The sequence below is a fragment of the Condylostylus longicornis genome, unplaced genomic scaffold, assembly GCF_029603195.1.
Source record: "Condylostylus longicornis isolate FDR11 unplaced genomic scaffold, ASM2960319v2 ptg000022l, whole genome shotgun sequence".
In the NCBI taxonomy this organism is placed as follows: domain Eukaryota; kingdom Metazoa; phylum Arthropoda; class Insecta; order Diptera; family Dolichopodidae; genus Condylostylus; species Condylostylus longicornis.
The window spans coordinates 5,670,781-5,693,591 of NW_026577991.1; the positions used below are offsets into that span (position 1 = coordinate 5,670,781).

Consider the following 22,811-nt stretch of genomic DNA (forward strand, 5'->3'; position numbering starts at 1 on the left):
TGAATGTAATATTTGCATTGAATTCAACAGGGTTCAACTACCAAAAATGTCGCATCCAAAATTCTTATATATATATAAGAATTATTATTATGTATGCGTATAATATTATATTATATATATATAATTATTATTATTATGTATGCGTATATGTATAGAATTATAAATGGAAATTTTAATAATCGCTTTTCTCGTTACTCCTTGTTATATGCACAAGAATTCGAAATTTGAAATTATATGATATAAGCTATGAATCGCTATTATAATTTTATGATGCAAAAATATCAAACTCTAAAATTGTAATGATAAAAAAAGAAAATTTTTTTTTAAGGAAGTTGAAGTGGAGGATGAAACTAAATTTTGTTATACTTAATTATATTTTTTGTATCTTTTTATTATATGGTGTAAATTGTGCTTTAACGCTGTAGAAAGCTTTGTAAATAATTATATTTTTAAAAATTTCTTTAAGAAAAACAATACGCATATGTCTCATGATATTCTGTATGTGGCTAGGCTAGGATTGCCTTTCAATACGATGTGTCGCTGCTGCCCGGAAATAGACGAGAAAGAAACTATTTTTCAATATCTCTGCGAGTGTCCGACTCTAGTCGGGGCCAGATTGATCATAAAGAGTAGAGCAAACATGGCGGGGTTGAACGAGATGTCAAAAATTGGTATCGGGAAAATTATTCGAATTCTCGGTTCGACCTATGGACTAAAGAAGAATTTAAATTTTTATTGGAAATTTAAAAAAAAAACTTATTTTAAATTCTTGAGCATGCCTTACTCGGAACCATTAATCTTGATTTAGTCATACTTTTGCCTCATTATTACAGAGAGAAATTTGATAAATTTTGAATCGTATTCAAGAATTAAAAATTTTTCTTAAAATTATGGTGAAAATATTTAAATATCAATACTTTGGCTAACAACATAGACCTTCAAAATTTAATAAAACCGCAATTTTCTATGAATTACAAAAACATTTAAAAAAATTCTTAAATTTGACGCATTTTTTTCTTAGAATTTCTTGATAATAATAATTTTAATTTCTCAACTAAAACTCATCGCAGACACTTTAAAAATAATCGTATTGGTACACAATGAATAATAATTATTTGGAATTTTGAATTTTTTTTTTAATGTCCTTGGTGATTTAATCATATTAACATAAAGAAGCAAAAGAGCAAAACAAACAAAAATAAAATTGTGCATTTTAAAAAAAATTCTTAATAAGTTGATAAAAAAAAATTCCATAAAAATATGCTGGTGCCCCCCGGTAATGATATTTTCTATTGTCTGAATGATCCTTTGAGATTAATTTCGATTTTTTATTTCGTTTGTGTTTCTTGCATTTGAATATGAATTGAAATTGGAGAGTTCTGAAAATGAACATGATTTAGGAGAATGTTTAGAATAAGAATACAAAAATTTTTGCTTTTGTATTATTTTTGTTAGTTCTACACGTTATATAAAAGAATAAGGCGAATGTTCCCAGGATATCGAAATTTTTTGTATGAGAACAAATAAAATTTAATTGCAGACATATGAAATTTGAGAGGACTTTTATGATTTTTTTTTATATTTTTAAAGATTCTCGCGATTTAATAATTTGTTTTTAGTGTGCTTACATACAATTTATTAATCAATAACAAGAAAACATGTAAAATTTCATGTAAAGAGGCTCTTAATGGTTGTCAAAATTTTAAGCAAAAGTAAAATATGAAAAAAATCTTTTCAATTGTGTAGCTATCATTGATTGACAGCATTGATTCTGTAAATTTAATCGTAAGAACAGCATATTTGCATTTGAATTCAATTTGGCCACCTCATTTCACATCAATTTTTTATTTGCTTTCCAAAAATTAAATAATATAATTAAATATATACCGACTAATTGCATTTAATCCTTAAGAATTTCAAACATATTAATTTTATTTTCAAAAAAACTAAAAATTTTTGATTCATTTCGAAAATTTAAATCTTTGCTCAATGTCAAAATTCCTTTCAGGAATTAATTAATCTGAGTTGTCTCTAAATAATACTTGATTTTAAAAATCGTACAAAATTCAAATTAATTTTTAAAAAATTCAAAATTCTTAAAAAATTTGTTATAAATACTTTTGTATAAAATTCAGCGAATAATGAAGATATTTTCAATAACAGAAGTAGAGAATTACGAACAGCTCTAAATTAAACTTAAATAAATTTTAATTAATAAAATGACGAAAAAAAAAACAAAACAAATTAAAAATATAAATTTTAATAACCACCATATTTTATTACTAAAATGCTATAAAGGTCACTCATCTACATTTAAATTCTGACCATCAAAATTAACCTTAATGTTCCTGGTGTGCTAAAATTACACTCACAACAAATAAGCCAATTTTGTCGTGTATTTTATACAGTCATACACCAATACATTTTCATTTATTTTAATAATTTAAAAAAATATCAAATTTCAATATATATTTAATCGGAAAGGATTTACTTAAACTTATATAATTAATTGCTTTAACACTCTTTTGTCCTCATTTATGAATTTTATTAATGTCATTATAATATCATCATCACTGTTATCCAAAATGTACAATATGTACATAAATGTACTTATTAATTATACGCAAAAAATATTTCATATGATTTTCTGCCTATATCAAATCAAAAGCTCTTCAATACAGAGTGTGTTTCTCCGATAAATAGGCATGGCGTTAAAATCAAATGAGGTTGATTAAAAAAATCATAAAAATTCTTATATTTATGCCAAAAAATGACAGATTGGTGACAGGTAAAGTGGCAAACAAAAAAATTAAACGCTACTGTGAGAATTGTTGTTATGTCCGTCCAATACACCTCGAAATTCATTATTGCGACAAACAGAAACTAAACACATCTGTAATTAAACAAAAAATATTTTATAGCGCTGAAATTTTTGGGACTTAAAATTTCAATCCTGGCATATCTTGACAGTAAAATAAAACTAAACCTTCTTATCTCAAATTTATGCAATAATTATAAATTATGCCAATCTGATTGTACTTCATTCCAAAAGTCCCATGCTAAATCTGTTCCAAAAACTCAATCTGAAACCCAAATAATCAAGAATTCAATCATAATTAATGTATTGTATTTTCGATAATACCCTGTATGACAGCCAAATCCATATGGTTGAATACTCCGAGTAGTAGCCACAAAATATAAGACATTGAAATAATTTTATTTCTTGCCTACATACTTTTACACTTATATTCGCATTTACATACATAATTTTATAAAAATCTTAAATACTTGTACATTGCAACATATATGGTTTGCATATGGAATATTAAAGTTTAAAAAATTTTTATGGTCGGAAATCTGATACAGCAATAATTATTATTATTATTCGCCTTGTTTTCCAAATACTCGTGCTTGATTTAACTTTAATTATATTTAATATAAAAGAGAAATGAATAACAAGAGCATGTTTCAATATTTTTATTGCATTGTTCCTTATTCTTCTTATGTACAAAGTGTTATAAAAGTAATATAACAATATTATAATTGAATGTATAACAATATGAACATACAGTATTCATAATAAAATTTTTCAAACTATTGACATAAAATGAAAATTTTCTTCAGTTTACAGCTTAATTTTTATTCTATTCTAATTATATTTCAAACCGCATTGCTATTAATATATTAAATAAGTGTTATACAGATTTAAGTATACTATACAAACCAAATGAAATCTTTTTTGATTTATTTTCAAATATAAAAAATTTCTACATATTAAGCCAAATGAGAATTTTTACGATATTCCAGAGTGATTTGCATCTTGTGCACATAATTGTGGTCTTAGCAATTATACAAGTACGCATGAAGTAACTGCATTTAAAATATTATTGTTTCTTTTAGTTTTGAGCAAGACAAGTTACATAACTTGTCAAACTTGACAATGTCAAGTCAAGTTTGTCAAGTTACATAACTTTTATATTTTTATAAAATTGTCAGAATGTCTTGACAATTCTGAAATACGTGCACACTGTATATAATGCTAATAAAATGTTCGAATACATGGACGTAAAATATTTTTCCGATATCATATTTTGAAAACACATGACGCCATCTTAATTTTTTATTAAACTTTCTTATTTCATAAAATATTCAAGGATTATTTGGTTTATATTTTATTCATGTGATAACCGAAAGAATTCGATATTAAAATTCGAATATTTTTATTAAAATATATAATTAAATTATTGTTAATTGAATATAATTGTATTATAATTGTACGAATTGAGTATTTAAGACGCCATTTTTTTTTATTTTTTGAAAGTTATAATTAACCTTAAATGTCATTATTATCTTATAATACTTACTGTACAAAATTAATTTAATTGTGTCATAAAATTTTTTTTATTTGTATGATCCAACAATAATTAAGACATTAAAAGTGTTCAATAATTAAAACAGAAAGTGGTTATCAAAACATCAATTAAAAAGCTTTTTTAATTAAATTTTATAAGATTTAAAATTTTATAACTTAATTATTTGTAATAAACTTTTATAATTAAATTAAAATTAAACATTACTTTCAGAATATTTGAACTAGTAATTATGGACCCAAACCAATATTTCTTTTGAGCACGAACAAATAAATGACACGAATGGGTAAAATACACAAATATATAAGAAACGTGTCATACTACTCGTATCATATAAAATTTAAATGGTTGTCTAAATAATAATAGGCAAAAGCTAATATGAAAATACTTTTGCCTGCTACTGTATGAAAATAGTGGCAGACAAAAAAGTTGTGTCAGGCAAAACAGCATAAAATAGCAGGCAAAAGATTTTTCATATTAGCGTTTGCTTATTATTGTATGAAAAGAAATAAAATTTCCCTGCCTGCTAATATTTTCTAATAGCAACTTTCAACTTTCCACATCTAGTATTATCTGTGGTTCAGGCTATACCATAATAAATTTCTTACGATAGCACCTTTGATTTCGCATCAATGTTATAACCAAATTATATTTTCAAAAGTTCTCTAAGAAATCTAACCAGGTTTAATAATCACAACATACGAGATTTATAAAATTATTATTTAAACAAAGATAATCTGATACGGTCTATAAATTAGGTACCATAAACACTTACATTTTATCAATATACAAAAGGAAGAGGGTGGATCTCAATTACATAAAATTTAACGATATACAGAAATTAAATAAAAAAAATTTTCCAGTAATAAAAAATTTTAAAATTGCATTCACACCATGAAAACTACCAACAAAAAAATTTAACTTGCATTTTTCTTTTTAATTGAATTGTCGCCCGATTGTTGAAAATAGTTGGGACGATAAAAAAATAAAAAAAAAAAAAACGAAGAAAATTTTAATCTCTGATCACATTTTATGTTAAAAAACAAAAAAAAAAAAAACACTATGCAAACACATAAATTTTAATAAAAAAAAATGAAAAACAGCAAACCATTAAACCTCGCGTCTCCTAACGATTAAACCGGACATATCAATTAAGTTATGAATTTTTTTAGTATTTTTATCTTTCTGGCTGTGTTCGTTCAACCTCTTAATCATTTTATCGCAAAAAACAGCAAACGAATAGTTGCACTTGCAAATTTTTTTATTGCATATTTTTTTTTGCATATTGTACTTGAAATGCCATTCTTAATGGGTATTCCAGGGACTGGATCAAATTTTTGTGCAAAAATTTAGGTACAATCAGCTCCATTCTGTAGTTAAAGCATTCAATATCAACAATATTCTATCCTTTAAAGTGAACAACATCCAGGAGTTTTACAATGTTACAAAAAAAAATTCAGTTTGATTCCGGTTATAGCACTCACAATTCTCGCAGTAGGTACTCTGTGCCTTACCCCACCTCTTAAGTTTAACTTCATTAGATCTTTTTTTAGTGTATACCATTGTAATTGGCCTCAAGAGTCTGAAGAGCTGATTTTCATACAACTTAATTAACTGTTATACAAATCTTTACAAAATCCTTAAATCGTCTACCTTGTATTTTTAAAATTTTTTAAACAAATCTAATAAAAAAATTTTCCATTTATTAGCGTCACTTTTCTCTTAAACTTTTAAATCTTAATTCGCATAACTTATTCAAAATGTTGCAAAAACTTAAACAAAAATCGGAACTACTTTTTCTTCTTATTTAAACAATATAAATGATTTTCAGTGCATCAGACTGAAAAGCTATACATCTACTTCATCAACTCCTTCACAAGAGTGCAAAAAATTGTCTTAGCAAAAGAAAAAGAACAATAAATAAAATGAAACTAACAAAGAATTTATTTCCGAATTTAATCTACTTGAAATGCTCAAATTTGCAACACTATACCAAAAAAAAAGACAAGACATAGACAAGTGGTCAAGTTTTCCCATTGCAATGCAATGATTAGAGCTATTTTTCTTGTTCTAGACATTTCTAGACAAAAAGTTTATTTGTTGCATATTCAATTTGGTGACTTGTAATGTTTGCTTTTTCTTAAACTAACACCAACTTTTATGTTTCTTCTTCCAAAAATTTATTTCTTATTCAAATTCAAATATGCAAATGCAAATGCAAAAAAAAAAAACATTTTTAAAGTAAAAGTTAACAACTATAAACTATAAGGAAAACAATAATTTTTCATTGAAAACTTTCAAAAACTGAAAAGACCAGAGAAAAAAAAAACAAAAACATTCAAAGCTTCTGATTGATGTTGGAAAATCTTGAAATTTCTTTATGTGATTTTTTTTTTGCTTTATGCTTGTTTTGTATAAAGAAAATTTATTCATTCTACTAAGAGTCAATTAAGTTTTTTTTCAAACATAAACTTAACAAGTTTGAAAAGAAGTTTAGCACTAATTTTAGTTGTCACCATTCTAAACAGAAATGGAAAGGCTGAAAATCCTGCAAAATAGAATTATGCAACTATACGTCAAGCTCCGATGGAAAAAAGAAAGAAATAGACTTTGAAAACAAATATAGAGACAACTATTGGCTCCAATATCGTATGTAAGTCTTAACTGGCAAAACACAACAAAGTGTCGATATTAAACCAAATAGTAACGCCCGCTACATATGATATACTTCTATGGAGTTGTTCCAAGCAAACACAAAGTAAACAAATACTAATTTTTCAGAACAAAATACTTTGTAATATAGCGGATGCTTCCTTATCAAATGACTAACCAAAACTACTTCACTCAGTCCTAATCAAAACTCGACTGGTGTTAGGAAATAACGACCATTCAGCAGGTGCATTGTTGGTTTAGTTAAATCCCTCATACTGTCGATAATCAAAAATTGAAAAAATTATACAAGTATACATTGACAAGTATACAGACATTGTATTGACAGTTAGTTTATTTAAAGCCACGTATTGTGTTGTCACAGTATTCTCTCTCTATTATTTCTTGTTGATAACTGCTCTTAAAATAGGTATTAAAATGATCATTTTCGATTTGAAAGAGTAATAGTTATTGTTTTATTTTAATGTAATAGTTATTCGTAAATAACGACACTGTCAAAATTTTATTACTAATTTTGCAGAATAACATATGAACGGAAATTTCAAGTTGAATGTTGGTTGTAAATGCAGCCAAATTTTTGAATTACAATTGCTCCCAAATTACTAGCATTAATAGCTCTCCTATAAGTAAGGCTTACATTCGTATAGTTTATGTTAATTCTTAGTTGATTGTTTTCGCAGATGACGTTTCTGATTGTGAGCGCTACTAAACGCACATTTCCTACGCCATTCACTTATTTTTGATTTCTATTTCTCCCTATATATTTCTTCCTAAAATTCACAAAAACTCTGTCGTAACAGTCTGAGATAATATTTGAAAAATGATAAGTTTAAAGATTTTATTGTGATAATGGTGATGTAAACAGAGCAAAAAAAAAAGATATATTAAGAATGAAAAATTCTATGTTAAATATTGTAAATTGTGAATAAATATTTGATGTTAAAAAGTAATAAGGCGATAATAAAGTTGTAAAACTGATTTTTTCTTAATTCCTTTTTTAAACTTTAGATTTGGGGGTTTAGTCAAGAAAATCCCAAAAAAAATTAAAGAAATTTTTTAGTTTTTCTTTTAGCTCGAAATAAACTTTGGATGAAGTTTTAACAATCGAAAGATTTTCGTAGAACTATTAACTATATTGTTGAATAACGCAGGACTACATAGTTATAGTAATTTGAATATAATGATAAATTATTCAATCAGAGAGAGCACGTTAAAAATGTAACTGAACCCTTTATATTTTTTCTGTTATTTTTATTAAAATATTTTTAAAATTGCAAAAATGAATAGTCATTTTTTAAAAAATTCCATTAATTTCATTCAAAACTCATTAAATATGAGTTACTGTTCATATTATCCGAAATCTGTGATTTCATTCCTTTTCTGTTTTTTTTTTTTTGTTGTTCAACGCTCAAGGATCAATATTGTTTTTTAATCATTTATTCTGTTATTTTAAACTATTCATATTGAAATAAATCTCTTTTGTTCTAAACCATTTTTGTTTTTTTATTAATATTGTAGATTTTGGAATATTAAGCATAAAAAACAATATGATTTATTAGTAATATACTTTAAAAACAGAGTCGGATATTTGAAATTTACGCGCCCGTATGCTATATATCCTAGGACCTAGACATAAGATATTTTCTAATTATAATATGATGAAATTCAAGAAATCAAATGGGTAAAATAGTTGAAATTTCGAAATAAAAATTATAAATTCGATGTACTTGCAACTATAATAAAACAGAAATTGACGGTAAGCTTGAAGTAAAAACGGCCCTGAATACGGCTCTAGTATTAAAGAAACTTTATTCTGCAAACAAAATTGTATTACTAAATAATTCAGCAATTAAAATTGCATTACAGAATAAAACCATTTGCTGTTAGTTCCTTATTTAAGAAAGCGTCTCTTACCATCATTTTTTTACTATTGCAAACCGAAACTGCCCTCTTTGCTATATTCTGACATTTAAAGAATTTTTAATTTTTTACAAAAGAAAAATTAATTTTAATAGTTCCTTTGTCACCCTCATCAATTTAGCTTATACGTAATTATATAGAAACAAAAATTTCATTTATATTTATTTTAGGAAAATAAAAACGTATAACAAAAAAAAACGCACAAAATTTAGTCAAAACTTGCAAATGCTATACTAGCCATCCAATTTAATATTATTTGAAACTTTTGTAAAATTTTTTATATATAAAGAGATGTACATGCATATACACACTTGTAGCTGAGACAATATAGTGAAGAATTTAATTTCTTCTTTTTAACAGCTTTATCATATTTCTTATGTTAAATGAAAATAAGAGTGAAAATGAGAAGAAAAATTAAGTCGTAACTAAATTTAAGGTCAAAAAGTAGCACAATTTCGTTTCAAGAATTCAAATTGAAGCCATGTCCTCCTAAAATTATTACATTTTCAAAATATTCTGTTGCATATATTTAGGAGTATAGAAAATAAATTATACAGAAATTTAAACAGAATTCAATATTTAATAGCCGTGAGTTACCAGTGAGTTAGATCATGTAAGACGCCGATTGTAATCACTTTGTTTAACTTGACCGATAAAGGCAGCGAAGACAAAATAAGATTAATTCATACTCAATATATCAGATTTCTCAGAGTTTGCAGAGTTTGCAAACAGACAGACAAATTACACCTACTATGTATTTTAACAATTTTATTTTAAAAAATATGCTAAAGAAAAATAAAATAGATTTTGAGTCCGCTTGTCAGAAGTGATGTCAAAAGAATTTGTCTTAAAATATAAGAATTTTGTTATACGCACATACATATATTCATATATATTTTATTTTCCCTCGTATTTTCTTCTGTGATGATTTTTTTCAAAGTTCCTTTATTATGATTAATGTCTTCCTAATACATACTTTTATATTAATAAATGCAAATAAAGAAAAAAAAACAAAAGAACTAAAATAAGAATTACAAAAATTTCATAAATTTTTTTTGTTAAATTACTATTATTCTCTTCTTAATTTACATTGCAACTATGATGTTACTGTTTAACGTCACGTTTTGCATGCTGTATTGTTCGTAAATAAGTTGTAGTAGAATGAACAGAAGAATAAAAGCATGTACCTAGTGAAATATAATAAAGAACACCTCTGCCACTTTGATCACTGCTACTCATGTGTTTAGTTTGGTTCAATACATGATACCGTTATCGATTGAACACATTGGTTAGAAATTTATTTAATATTGCACCCAGTGTTGCCGTGCTGATTAACATAAAATTTAATTAGCATGGCCAAATTCTTATCAACCCTTACTTATCAAATGTCAGAATATATAATCTTACTTATCAAAAAAATCATTCAATAACTTGTTTAAACATAAACTGAGCCAGGATGCCGCATATTAGTATTGTCATCGCAATGCATTGCGATTATTGTATTTCTTTGAAAGATTTATTTTTATTGTTTTGAAGCTAGCAGAATGCACAAATTTAAGAAAATTTTTTCACACTATCTCTGCAACATTATACATGTATATACCAAAGAAAAGGCAAATTCCGCATTGAAATTTAATTTAATTCTCATATTATTTTGTTTGTTAGTTTAGCACTAAGCGCTTACCACATATACACACATAACTACACGCTCATCGCATAATATTGTTGCTATATTCTTACAGATTCGCCATAATATTTATTTTTAATGAATATTTCTAAAATACATACAAACATATCTACATTGCATTGCATATTTTGTGTAGTTATGCTATTAAAATGAATTCTTGCAATTTTTATTTTATAGTAGTTTCTTTATTACTTGCGCATCATTTTCTGCTTCTGATGCTACTGATTCTTTCTCCTTCTTTTAAGTATAAAATATTTTTCAAAATTTTCTTTTATTTTTTAAATTCTGACATTTATTAAGGCAATAAAATTTTATATAAATAAATATAATAATAATATAAGAGAAAAATAGAGCGATGAATGACAAAGACAATACGGATTTATTGAAATTTCTTGTACATACACACATAATGAGCTTTCTACATAGATATCTGTTGTGGTATATATACAGTACAGAACAAAAGTGTAAATAAAAATAGGGTTTTAAGTACAATAAATATGTAGAATAAAAATTATAAAAATATTTTTGTTAGTTAGTTTTGATTAAAAACAAAAAAAAATATTCTTTGCTCTCATTCTAAATTATCTTTAGTTGGTTGCATTATTAAGCGAGACAATGCGATTTTCTATTATTGTTGTCTTCTATATATTACTTGCGTTCCTTTTACGTGTTCAAATTACTCATAAGTAGTCAAAACTGCGTACAATTACACTATACACTACCTAGAACAAATGCGTAGATTTGCTACGTAATTTTTTCACATTAGATCCCAGAATTAGAGAATGGACCACAGAAGGGGCAAAAGAGCCCCGTCCCGAAGACACAATTTTGTAGCGGAGATGAAGAGTGTGTCGTTAGCTGTGATATACTTAATGATCCTATCCCGTAAAATCCGACCAACTGATCTGCCCGTGGCCGCATCCATCCCGCGTTTGGGCAATGACCCGCAGATGACATATGCACCCAACTGCCACCTCCCACACGTCCAGTGACTTCTCGAAGACTCTACTAAACCATGCAGAGCGAGTGTAGTAGACTTTCCTGATTGATAGGCATACTGAAACTCATGCAAGGGATTGGTTCAAATTGCGTTGTCCCTAATGATTCTATCAACCACCTTTTCCATTGCTTTCAATAAAAAAGTGATAAGGCTGATGGGACGGAAAGACTTTGGGTGGTTGCTTGATCGCTTACCTTGCTTCGGAATATACGTCACCTTGGCCACCCTCCATGCCCGAAGGTTGTAACCTCATGCATAGCAGACTCCAACGCCTACTTTCCGTTCTCGGTCAAGGAGCTATCAGGTCCAGCCCGCTAGCGTACTTTTTGGAAAGCACCCTGTGAAGACGCGCATTGCTGCAGAGTTCATCTGTGCCCTTACAGAACGCCCTCCATGAGCTTCTTTTCCCTTTCCTTGTTTTGTTATTTCATATCGCGAGTGAGCCTTTATACTACCACACGAACCCGACGCCTTGTTACTATTTAAGAGCTTTCTGATCCTCTGTCTAAGCCTTTAAAGCTCCTTATTCCACCACGGACACCCCCTATTGCTTGGCCTCGGCTTTACAGAGCTGCTGCCATGATGGACAACAGTGATAGCCGTCGTCAGGGCCCCGACGGCCAGTTCGATATCCACCGTTGTTCTGACAGAAGCAGGAATGAAACCAACCTCCTTCATGAAGAGAATTGACTCCAATCAGTGGACTGAGGCATCCAATACATTTCTTTTACCACGTCCCCGGAGACCAAAATATCAAACCTAATCTGTCTATGGTCAGACATAGATCTCTCATTTGAGACATGCCATCCATCAATTCTATTACTGATAAACTCAGTGTAAAGGGTGATGTCAAGAACCTCTTCCCTAATTGCGAATGTCTGCCTATCGCCCCGATTCATAATCTTTAATTTAATAATAAATATAAATTCAAGTAGGCACTCACCTCTTTTATTTATGTTACTGCTTCTCCAGACGGTGTGGTGGGCATTGGCATCACTTTCTGTTATCAGCTGGAAGTTCCTCCTTCCACAGGAGTCCAACTATTCGTGTGGATGGGCACAGTCACCCAGGAGATAGAATGAGCATACGACAAACTCTGTCCAAGCCACGAGGGATCTCACCTTCACGAACGCAGTTACCTGATCCTTAGAGCAGTAATCTGGAAAGGGAAAATATGTTAGCCTTTTACTAAAGAAGATGCAGGTCCTAGGCCTACCCCTAATTGTATTATCATACAATCACCTGCTAGTCCTTTAACCTGATCCTTCACTATGTAAGGCTCTAGGATAAGGGCGATTTCAAGGTGATCCTTCACAGATCTACGAGCCAGAACATCCATAGATGCCATGGCATGCTATAGATTTACTTGGATGCACCTCACAGCCATATAATTTCTTTCGGCTTTTGTTTCAGCCCTTTAGGCAAAGGCAACCAATGAGACCCCCTTCTCCTTTTGGCCTTCTTGACTTGCGCGCCGGAAAGGTGTTTCTTTTCCGGCCCGCCCTCGTTTTTTTTCCTTGCAAGCCTGGCGCCCTCCTTTGAGGTGGAGGTCAAATCCGCTCCAGCTGTAGCCGTTTCAGGTTCCCCAATGGGTTTAGGCCCTTTTGGTTCCCTGAAGAGCTCGTCAATTCTACGCCAGCACACTAGTGAGTTTGTCTCTTTCAACCTTTCCATAGATCCTCCAAACCAGAATCGTCTAAGGAGAAGGTGATGGAGCACTCCCCGTTCTTTTCCCTATTCATACGGAGCACCCTCCAAGAAGCTCATCAGGCTGGGATTTTGCTTCCTTATCCTATCGATAAACTTCTCCCTGGAGAGACCGGCGGTTGTTTCATCCTTTGGGACATAGGTAACACAGAGTGCTGTCTGGGAACGTTGCCGCCATCTAGCACAGCTATGAAAAAAAATATTTATAAACCTTTAAAAATCAAAACATGAAGTATTTTAAAAAAAAATTAAGCATTTTTAACAAATTATCATAATGAACTGAATTGCCTAATGATAATTTGTGTTCTACTTGTGACAAGTGCCGGTTTAACTATATGTATATGCAAAATGCATTTATAAAGAACAAAGAAGCACGGCGACGCCACTGACAAATTTTTAAAAAACTAAATTTGTTTCTAAAAACTATTGTTAAATTTTATTTTCGATATTTAGGCTTTTTTAATTAATAAATCTTGGTTAACCACTTACCCCTTTAATTGATTGCTTTTTTCAGTTTAAAATTGGTGTATTGCTTTTTTAAAAGTTTGTACTGATAACAAGTTTCTAGATGTTACTAATGGTTTTGTTCGAATATTTCTAACTTGAGCTAGGAGGATTCATATTCAGGACTGTTAAAATAACACAGGAATTATTTGCTCAACTCCACTTGGTGTTAAATTATGCCAAATATGCTATAAAAGTTAACGAAATTAATTTTTTTTTGTATTTAGGCTATTTTCAGAAGACAAATTCTGGTGCACGTCGACGATTATCTTCTATTGTGGGAAATTGCAATTTACAATTTATAATCTCATGAATAGTTTGAACATATAAATGGAACGCACACATTACATCCATATAAAATTTATGAAATGAATCACTATGAGTGTCCAAACGATTTATAAAAATTCTTATATACGATAAAATTTCCGTATATGACAACAAATTTTATTTCTACATAACTAAATACAAAAATTATGTAGAAAATTCTTGTTAACATTTTTATTAAGTTCGCCAGATTATTGTAAATATTTTTTTTTATAATGCTCACATTTATTTATGTATGTCCTTATGTACATAGTAAATAATATGAAGTACTCGCAGCTCATATCTGCACACATAAAAGGTTTATGCAATTTTCGTTGAGAATAAACAATAAGAATTTAAATCCCATTTTTTTTAAATTATCCCCTATGGAATTTTATAAAATTTTTTTATATTGTTTAAAATTGTTTGATTTTTTTCTTTAGAAAATTGTAAATATAGGATTTTAAGAAGAATTTTGTTTCTAGTTCTTTTTGTTAAATACTTAGTTAAGAATACAATTTAATCACAATTCAAAAATTTTTGATTTTACAGACAACTTACGTTACTAAAGAAATAAAATTGTTAAATTAATAGTTTTAACAATATAATTATAAAAATATTAACTAAAACATTTTTAAATGGCTAATTGCCTTCAATTACATTTTTGTAATATTAAGAATTATATTAAAAAATTATTTGGTTTCTTAAGTTTCTCACATACTTAAAATACTTATTTTTTATAATTTATACAGAAATAGAAAACCATATAGCAGTTATTAAGAAAACCTTCTTTAATTTACAAAATTGAAAAAAATGCGTTCTACATGGTAGGGTAGGTCATTCTTTATATGCGTTCTTATAGGTCTTTATAGGGTTATTTAATGGTGAAAGAAGGTTTTCTTAAATTATAATAGACTAGTGTGAGTAAAGGTTAAGAATAATTGGTGTTATAATGTTAAAGTATTTGTTGTGACTACGTCCGCCTGAAAAACACCGCCAATCACCTGGAAGGCGAAATGAGATCGTCACACCATATTTTTCGGACTCCTTTCCTAACCCTATTACTCAGTTTGGATCTACCTAATGTAGAAGAGGATAAAAACCGTCCCATACATTGCCTTCATTCCTTCAGATTTTGATGTGATGGGAGCGAAGTGCGAATGTAATTAAAAAACCTAAAACATCAACTGAAAGAAGGTGGAAGTGTATTTCAAAAGTGTAAGAGTTCAACATAACGCTCCCCCTCATGTCTTCCACATCGTTTAGACTTTGTTCTCCAGTTTCAGATTAATGGACTTGGTAAGCACAGGCAGTGAAACCAGAATACCATTCATAAGAACGGATCTGATCACCGCAATATAAAATCAGTGAACCATGCGTGCCTCCAGGTCCAACTTCTTCTCCATGGCTCTGTTACACGAGTAAAGCGCAGTAGTTAGTTGTTTTCCTCACTCGCTTCATAATGTTAGAGTCTCCCAGCGACAGTTCGGTCTTAAAAGAAAATAAAATGATTAACTATTATTTTTTGCTTTTCCTTTCTAATGTTTAGGAAAATTTGTAAAATTTAAGATTGTCAATTGATTAAATATTGTTAAATTTTAAAATTCATTTAACATATTATATAAAAAGTTTTATATTATGGGCATCTTGCGGTAGAAAATTTTAACTAGTTTAGAAGATAATTAAATCTCTTTTGTCGTAAACACATTCTAATATTAAATAATTTGAAATTAATACTGTAATTCGAATATAAAATGTATTCGGAAATTTTAGGAATATTAAAAGCGCAAAATTTCATAAAACAAATATAATTTCTAGGAGCATATTTTCTCCCACATTTAACTTCAATATCAAGGAAACATAAAAATTATTTTATATTTCCAAAAACTCATCTCTATTTAAAGTTATTCTTGAATTTATTATTTAAAATTCTTACTAATATAATGAGAACTATAAAATCAAAATAAGATGCATTTTCAAGTTGGAACCTATTGGACTTTATTATACACTTATCCCTTTTTTATTCTCATAATATGTTAAACATATTGTATACATACTTGATAAGAACTTGATTTTAATATTCAAAATAAAAGAATATAATTAAAGAAAAATGTTTATTACTGTGTTTATATAAACAAACTACTTTATTTCCACTTTATGTAAATTCATAACAAACATGTTATGTATGCATAAAATGTAAAATATGATAGTTGTTTACACATATATGGTACATTGCATAATATTAGGATATTGGGACCACCAAAAGAGTCAAAAAATTACAAAGAATTTCTTATTTTTATTTTATTTTCAATTTAAATAAACAAAATGCAAGTATCAGCATTTTCGTTTCTTTTTTCTCTTTGTTCCCGCTCAATTTATAACTTGCCATAATCTTATTTCAATTTTTTCTATATTATATGGAGTATATTAATGTTAGCGTGTGTATGAGTCAATTTTAATAAACAAAATTATTAGTCATATAAAAATCCTATTTTGATTGAGTAATCAATTTTTTTTCTTAAAAAAAAAACCAAAAACTAATAAAGTACAATCGTATTTTATTAAAATCAAATCGTATGCATTACGATATAAACTTTAAAATGGAGGCAAATGGTATCCTTTTATCTACATTGTGTTTACTTAAAAATTAGTCTATTGAAGTAGTTTCTAGTTGTAAACTAGAACTACTTCTACAAATGCAAACTAAACTTTATTGTATTCAGGAGAATATTCTATAATTTTTTACTATCAAGGAAAATACTGTAAATCTCGATTTCTCCTCAATTATGAAATGGGTGTCTCTTAACTGCAACATATTAATTTCGACGTAACCAAAAACAGTTCTTATACAAAATACTCGTATGTGTTAAGAGGGTAAGGTCTTATAATAGCAGTTTATTATCAAGCGCCTCCCATTTTATATAATCAACTTTTTATTAAAATATCGAAAATGGTTCAATTATTTCTACACTAAAGCAACTTTCATCTTATTTTCTTTTCGTTTTTTGTGCTCTGCTTCAAAATTTACTTGCTTCACAACGAATTCATTTTTAATGTTCATTATATTTTTTTCTTTCAAATAGTCGTAAAAAAAGCAGTAAAAGTGCAGACTCACAAATCATCCTTTTTTTTTTTTTGTAAAAATGATTCCAGAACATGAGATAAAAAAATAGTTTAAAAAAAATTTAAAACAGAAAAAAAAAAGTAAAATTGTAAATTGAACAAGATGATGATCTCAAGTACTCAAATATTTTCAGTTTAAATCCGAAAAAAAAATGCTTTCAAAATGAATTCAATCATGAATTTAATCAAGTATAACACTCTTGATAAATTAATTGAATAGAAAATATAAAAATTAAACAAATGAATTACAATAAAACTGACAAAGTAAGAAATTTCATTTGACACATGAACAAAATTTATTTTCCGAAATTCATTCAAATTAAATGAGTCAAAATTATTTTGTAAGTGTAAAAGGAATATTAATATTTGGGATTTTTTAAAATAAAGGTTTTAATTTTGCGTTTTAATATTAATTTAATGAAAATTAATTGAAAATTTTCTTTTAGAATTCAAAACCTTCATAATTATTATTTGATTTTGTATTTGACAGGTTCTACACAATTAATTGTAAAAAAGTTCATTACGAAAATGGTTCTTGAATGAATGTGTAGGATGTTAAATAATGTTTTTGTAATTAAACATAATTTACGAATCGAATTAATGAAATGACACTAAAGTAAACAAAAAGGAAATTTCTTGAACAATGTAGGTGAATTTAAATGTGACAAGAAAAATAATTTATTGAATAAATTTTCGATTTATCATGAATTCGTTGTGATTTATTAGAGCAGCCCGGGTATGCTACCATAATTGTCAACATAATATGCAAAAATTTCTTGTGATATCTTAAGAAATAAATACAAAACTAGTATGGCAGATACTTTACCGAAGAAATACAAAATTTTATATCACAATCGTAATCAGTTTTGTATTTAAAGCATAGATCTAAAGTAGTGGGTAATTACCCACAAAAGAGGGTAGAGCGTAATTACACAATCACGCATAAACAAGAGTAGAGAGTAATTTGTTGGGAGTTGAGTATGTTTGAGGCTAAGGGTTAGCTATATTAGTGAACATTTTTCTAGATGATGTTACTCTTATTTTGCCTGATATTCTGGTAGAATAACTATGAATAGTTGTTATTCATTACAAGTCTCACATTAGTGTTAATATTGTTACACATAATTCTATGTGCTTGAGTAGTTACCTTACATTTGATGAGAATATCTTGTGGGTTTTGTGAATGTTGATGGTGTTCTTGATTTATATCGAAATAATTTTTTTGTTGTCTTATTTTCCAAAAGATCCAATTCTTTTTTGAATGCGATATAAAAATATTTTCCTTTTTGTTGCACTTTTGCAACCAATAAGCCTGAAATTTTTTGCAACTCTTCAACCTTCCTTGACCTGCTCGTTGATCTGCAATATTTCCAATTTAAATTTTCATCAATATTAATTCTCAAGTACTTATAAATTTGGAGTATTTCTAATTTTTTGTTTACATATTGGATATTCAAGGTATCTTTGAACTTTTTTTGAATATTACATATATTATTTTCTCTATATTTATATGGTTAGCTTATGTTTGTACATCCATTCTTTATTCATACGTAAATCTGATATCATTTCTTCTCCAAATATTGTGCAATTAGCTTCTTTGTAGACTATCGTTAAATCATTTTCGTACATGAATTGTTTATCGTAAAACTTTCTATACAATAAACTACTAATTTATGCAGAAATTAGTTTTGAGCTTCAAAGATCTTCTTTGAATCACACCATATATTCTATATATCACATTACTCTTCAAGCCACCAAATTCAGTTTATTGCTGCATGTCTGATAAGTATTTTGAAATCAGTTATATTCATTGCCTTTGATACCACATTTGTGTAAGCTTCTGAGAAGCATATTCATAATTCTGACTTATACATACTCGTTTTTCCCGTTATCATAAGACCGTAAGCCTACAAAAATAATTTCTTATTGAGTTTACTATAAATTAGTTTTTTTAAATTTTAAATATAAAAGTTTCTTTAAATTTAATGGTTAAAATACACGGCAACTCTTACAGTATACTTACTATAAATTTGCTCAAGAACTTATTTTTCCTTTTTTTTAATAAACGATAATAAATTTTCTGCATAAATTTTGCAAAGTACAAAAATTTTAAATGTTAAAAAACTCTTGAGCCATCATTTTTAAACACATACATACATTACATACACATATTCTAATATAACATCATTATCACATTTAAATTTCGAAAATAAAAATTTTGTAGTACCTATTTTTTTTGAAAACTTCTCTCTAAATATTGTTTAAGTATATATATTGTATGATGATGTAAATGCATAAGTATACATAACAATATTATCGTTGTAATTTATAAAGTTGATAGTTCACAATTTCTAATTTTCACATTCGCTTCCGTAATAAATTTTTCTTTCTGATAGGTACATTATTTGAGTTTTTTCGTACATCTGCAACTAAAATTAAAGAATAGTTAGAAAAATATATATGCACAGATAATAAATTCTACATATATACATATATACCTTATTTGTAACTAAATCTTCCTATAGGTACCTACTTATAACCTCAAGATGAACAATCAGTTTGTCCATTTAATAAATTTTAAGTACATATAACAGAATAGCTTCCATATCAAATGTTTTGTGTCTGAAATGAAGAAAAAGAACTACTGTATTCACTCTTCGTATATTTAATGAGCATTTACCATATACAAACTTACATGTTAACCGAACTACAATATACCTGAATACAGTAGTAACTTAATGTTAAATGGTTAGTTTGATTCTCATATCTTAATTGTTATATTGGTATAGGTATAATAGAATAGCAAGATTTTTTTTACCTTGATGTTTTATGAAAATTTATTTAACACGAAATAATTTTTGGCATTATTCATTTTTTTATAAAATGAAGAAACATCGCTTTAGACAATTTCAAAAAAATTAAAATTTTTAAATAAATTTTATTATTTATAGGTATAAATAATTATAAATTATATTCTAAATATTTTGTATTGTATTATATTTAATATTCACTTACCACAGCTTCAAACAAAGTATAAATTAAGTGAATATACAGAGTATCCAATATACGAACATAAAAACTTCCAGTTAAATTGGAAAAATATAATTTAAGTTTTAGCCTATCCATCCAGTCTGGTTTAATTTACCCGGGAGAGCTTCTATGCATTTTACAGTTCCATGCAACGCATATACATACATTTTTGCTATGCAACGCATATTGATTTTTGATCTTGTAAAAATTCAAATTGTCTTGAAATCTAAAGCAAATTTTCCTTTTTCTACCCCAATCCTGTTACAGTTGTTATTTCTTCATAATAATTTTTAAATCGCGAAATTGTAAGAGGTAGCAATTTATTTTTTCTTCTAAAAATTGCAAAGATCAACTGATAAAATGACCGTTGAGTTTAAGCTGTTTAATCGGATTTCAGATTACAGCATTTTTCTTCTTGAAAGTAATATATTACTCTAAAATATTGACAGCTTTTCAACAATACTCAATGGCTTTCCGCTAAACAAAATTTTTTTTTTGCCTTCGTCCGCAGTTATCGCTCTTAAAATTCAGAATAGAATAACTTTACTTTTCGCCAAATAATAATTAACGGTAAATGTCTTAATATAAAGTATTATTGTGAATTTTATCATTTTTTTAATTTTAACAAAATACTTTCTTTACCTAAAAATATGCAATAAGAGAAAATATTATGATAATTAAAGAATAATGTAAGTCAAGCAGTGTTCTATTTTGTAAAAGTGATTTGTTGCAAAGAAATATACTAATATGCAATATTACCATTGATTTAATCTGATTTTATTTTCCTTTACTTATTTATCCTTTACACATAAGCTGCTCTTCTTCATATTGTTGTTCATTAAAAACAATTTTTTTCTTCTACAATAAAATTAACAATGCGAAATTTACTAATTTAAGATTATTATAATCGAATAATAGACAGCATCATACATACATTAGAAATCTATGAATCAATGTGTATACATTAATATAAATTTGGAGTTTACCTTTATAATTCTCCGAGTTATATAGGTACCCCATATATTTTTACTAGGTCTTGCCGTCTTGTCTTGGTTTTCTTATTCTCCTTTTTCTTTTTAATTTTTTTTTCTCGAAAATTACCTAAAATATAATAGATAATTTTTCAAAGAGAATCAAAAAAAATGAAAAAAATGGCAAATACAATATAAAGAGAATATATAACAGTATAACACAATATTAAACACTCTATAGAATATTACAACTGTAAAGTATAGGTAAGCGGTAAATACAATATGAATCGTGTCAGAAAGTCACGTATAAAATATAAATAAAACAAATCACGGTAATTTTTTTTTTGTTGCTGTTGTTGTTGTGTTTTCTTATGTAGATATACGCGCGTACATTTACCGTTTATATTTATTTTTTTAATTTTGTTTATGTTTCTCTTGTTTTTGGATATAAAAACGAGCAATACAACATAAACTCAGTGCAGATTTTTCTAATTTTTTTTTCTCAAAAGATAATGTTAATAGTGATGCGATATTAGATTTTGATTGCGTGATAATAACATATAATTGCTTTTACCATTTATAGAATTAGTTTAGACAGATTAGAAAAGTTGTAATGGATTATAATGGATTATATACATACATGCATTATGTATGTAATGAGAAATTTTAGTTAAAGCATAAGATTTTTTTGTTTGGATTATAAAATTTTAGAGTTTTTTATTCTCCCGCGATTGCGACTTACATAAGAATGCGTCGCTTACATATGCGTTACTTTAATTTTTTTTTGTAGGTAAAAATTTTAAAACAATAAGCTATAAAAAAATAAATTAACAATAAAAAGCAATTTTTGATAAAATATTTTTAAATTAATTAAATCAGTATTGTATATATTGTACTATGAAGTGGCATATAGCCATATAAGTACATGAGATGATTAAGTGTGATCTATATAAAAAAAATTAGCACATTAAGCGTTATTGGATTCATTCTTAGGATTTACACTTAAACGTATTTTTAAATTGAAAAAGTTTTAAATGTTACTTAGTATTTCTTCTAGGGTACATTAAAAGGATATAAGAAAATCTAACGTTCTACCATCTATGTATAAAAGGGTCAATCACCTCTTAAGAGTAAAATATTATTTGAGCTTGTGGCTTCTCTGAAGATTAGTAATAAAATATATTTCGGCGGCACAATTTTCAATTTTCGATATTAGTTCCAGATAAGTTAGTCGATCAAAATTAACTGTACATGTAGCACAAAAAGAGCGACTTAACCCTGAAGCGACCTCTGTAAAAAAGAAGAAAAATAAAAATTAATTTCGATTTACGGAATTAATTTACTTAAACTAATAAAAACTTACACAAAAAGATCTTACACCTCGTTAAAAACTGAAATACCTTTCTAGATTAAAAATTCTCTTGTATACATTTTTGTTCTAAATTAAAGTAAATGCATCCCTATTCACTCCTGTACATCCCTGTTCTGTCTCAATATAAAAACTGTATATTGATGTGTATATCATT

General features: G+C 27.5%; 1 protein-coding gene across 1 annotated transcript in view; it reads left to right on the forward strand.

Moving 5' to 3' along the window:
- Window positions 1–22,811, forward strand: part of LOC129606778 (fringe glycosyltransferase) — a 224,949-nt gene that overhangs the window by 177,489 nt on the left and 24,649 nt on the right. The gene's annotated exons all lie outside the window — the stretch shown is intronic.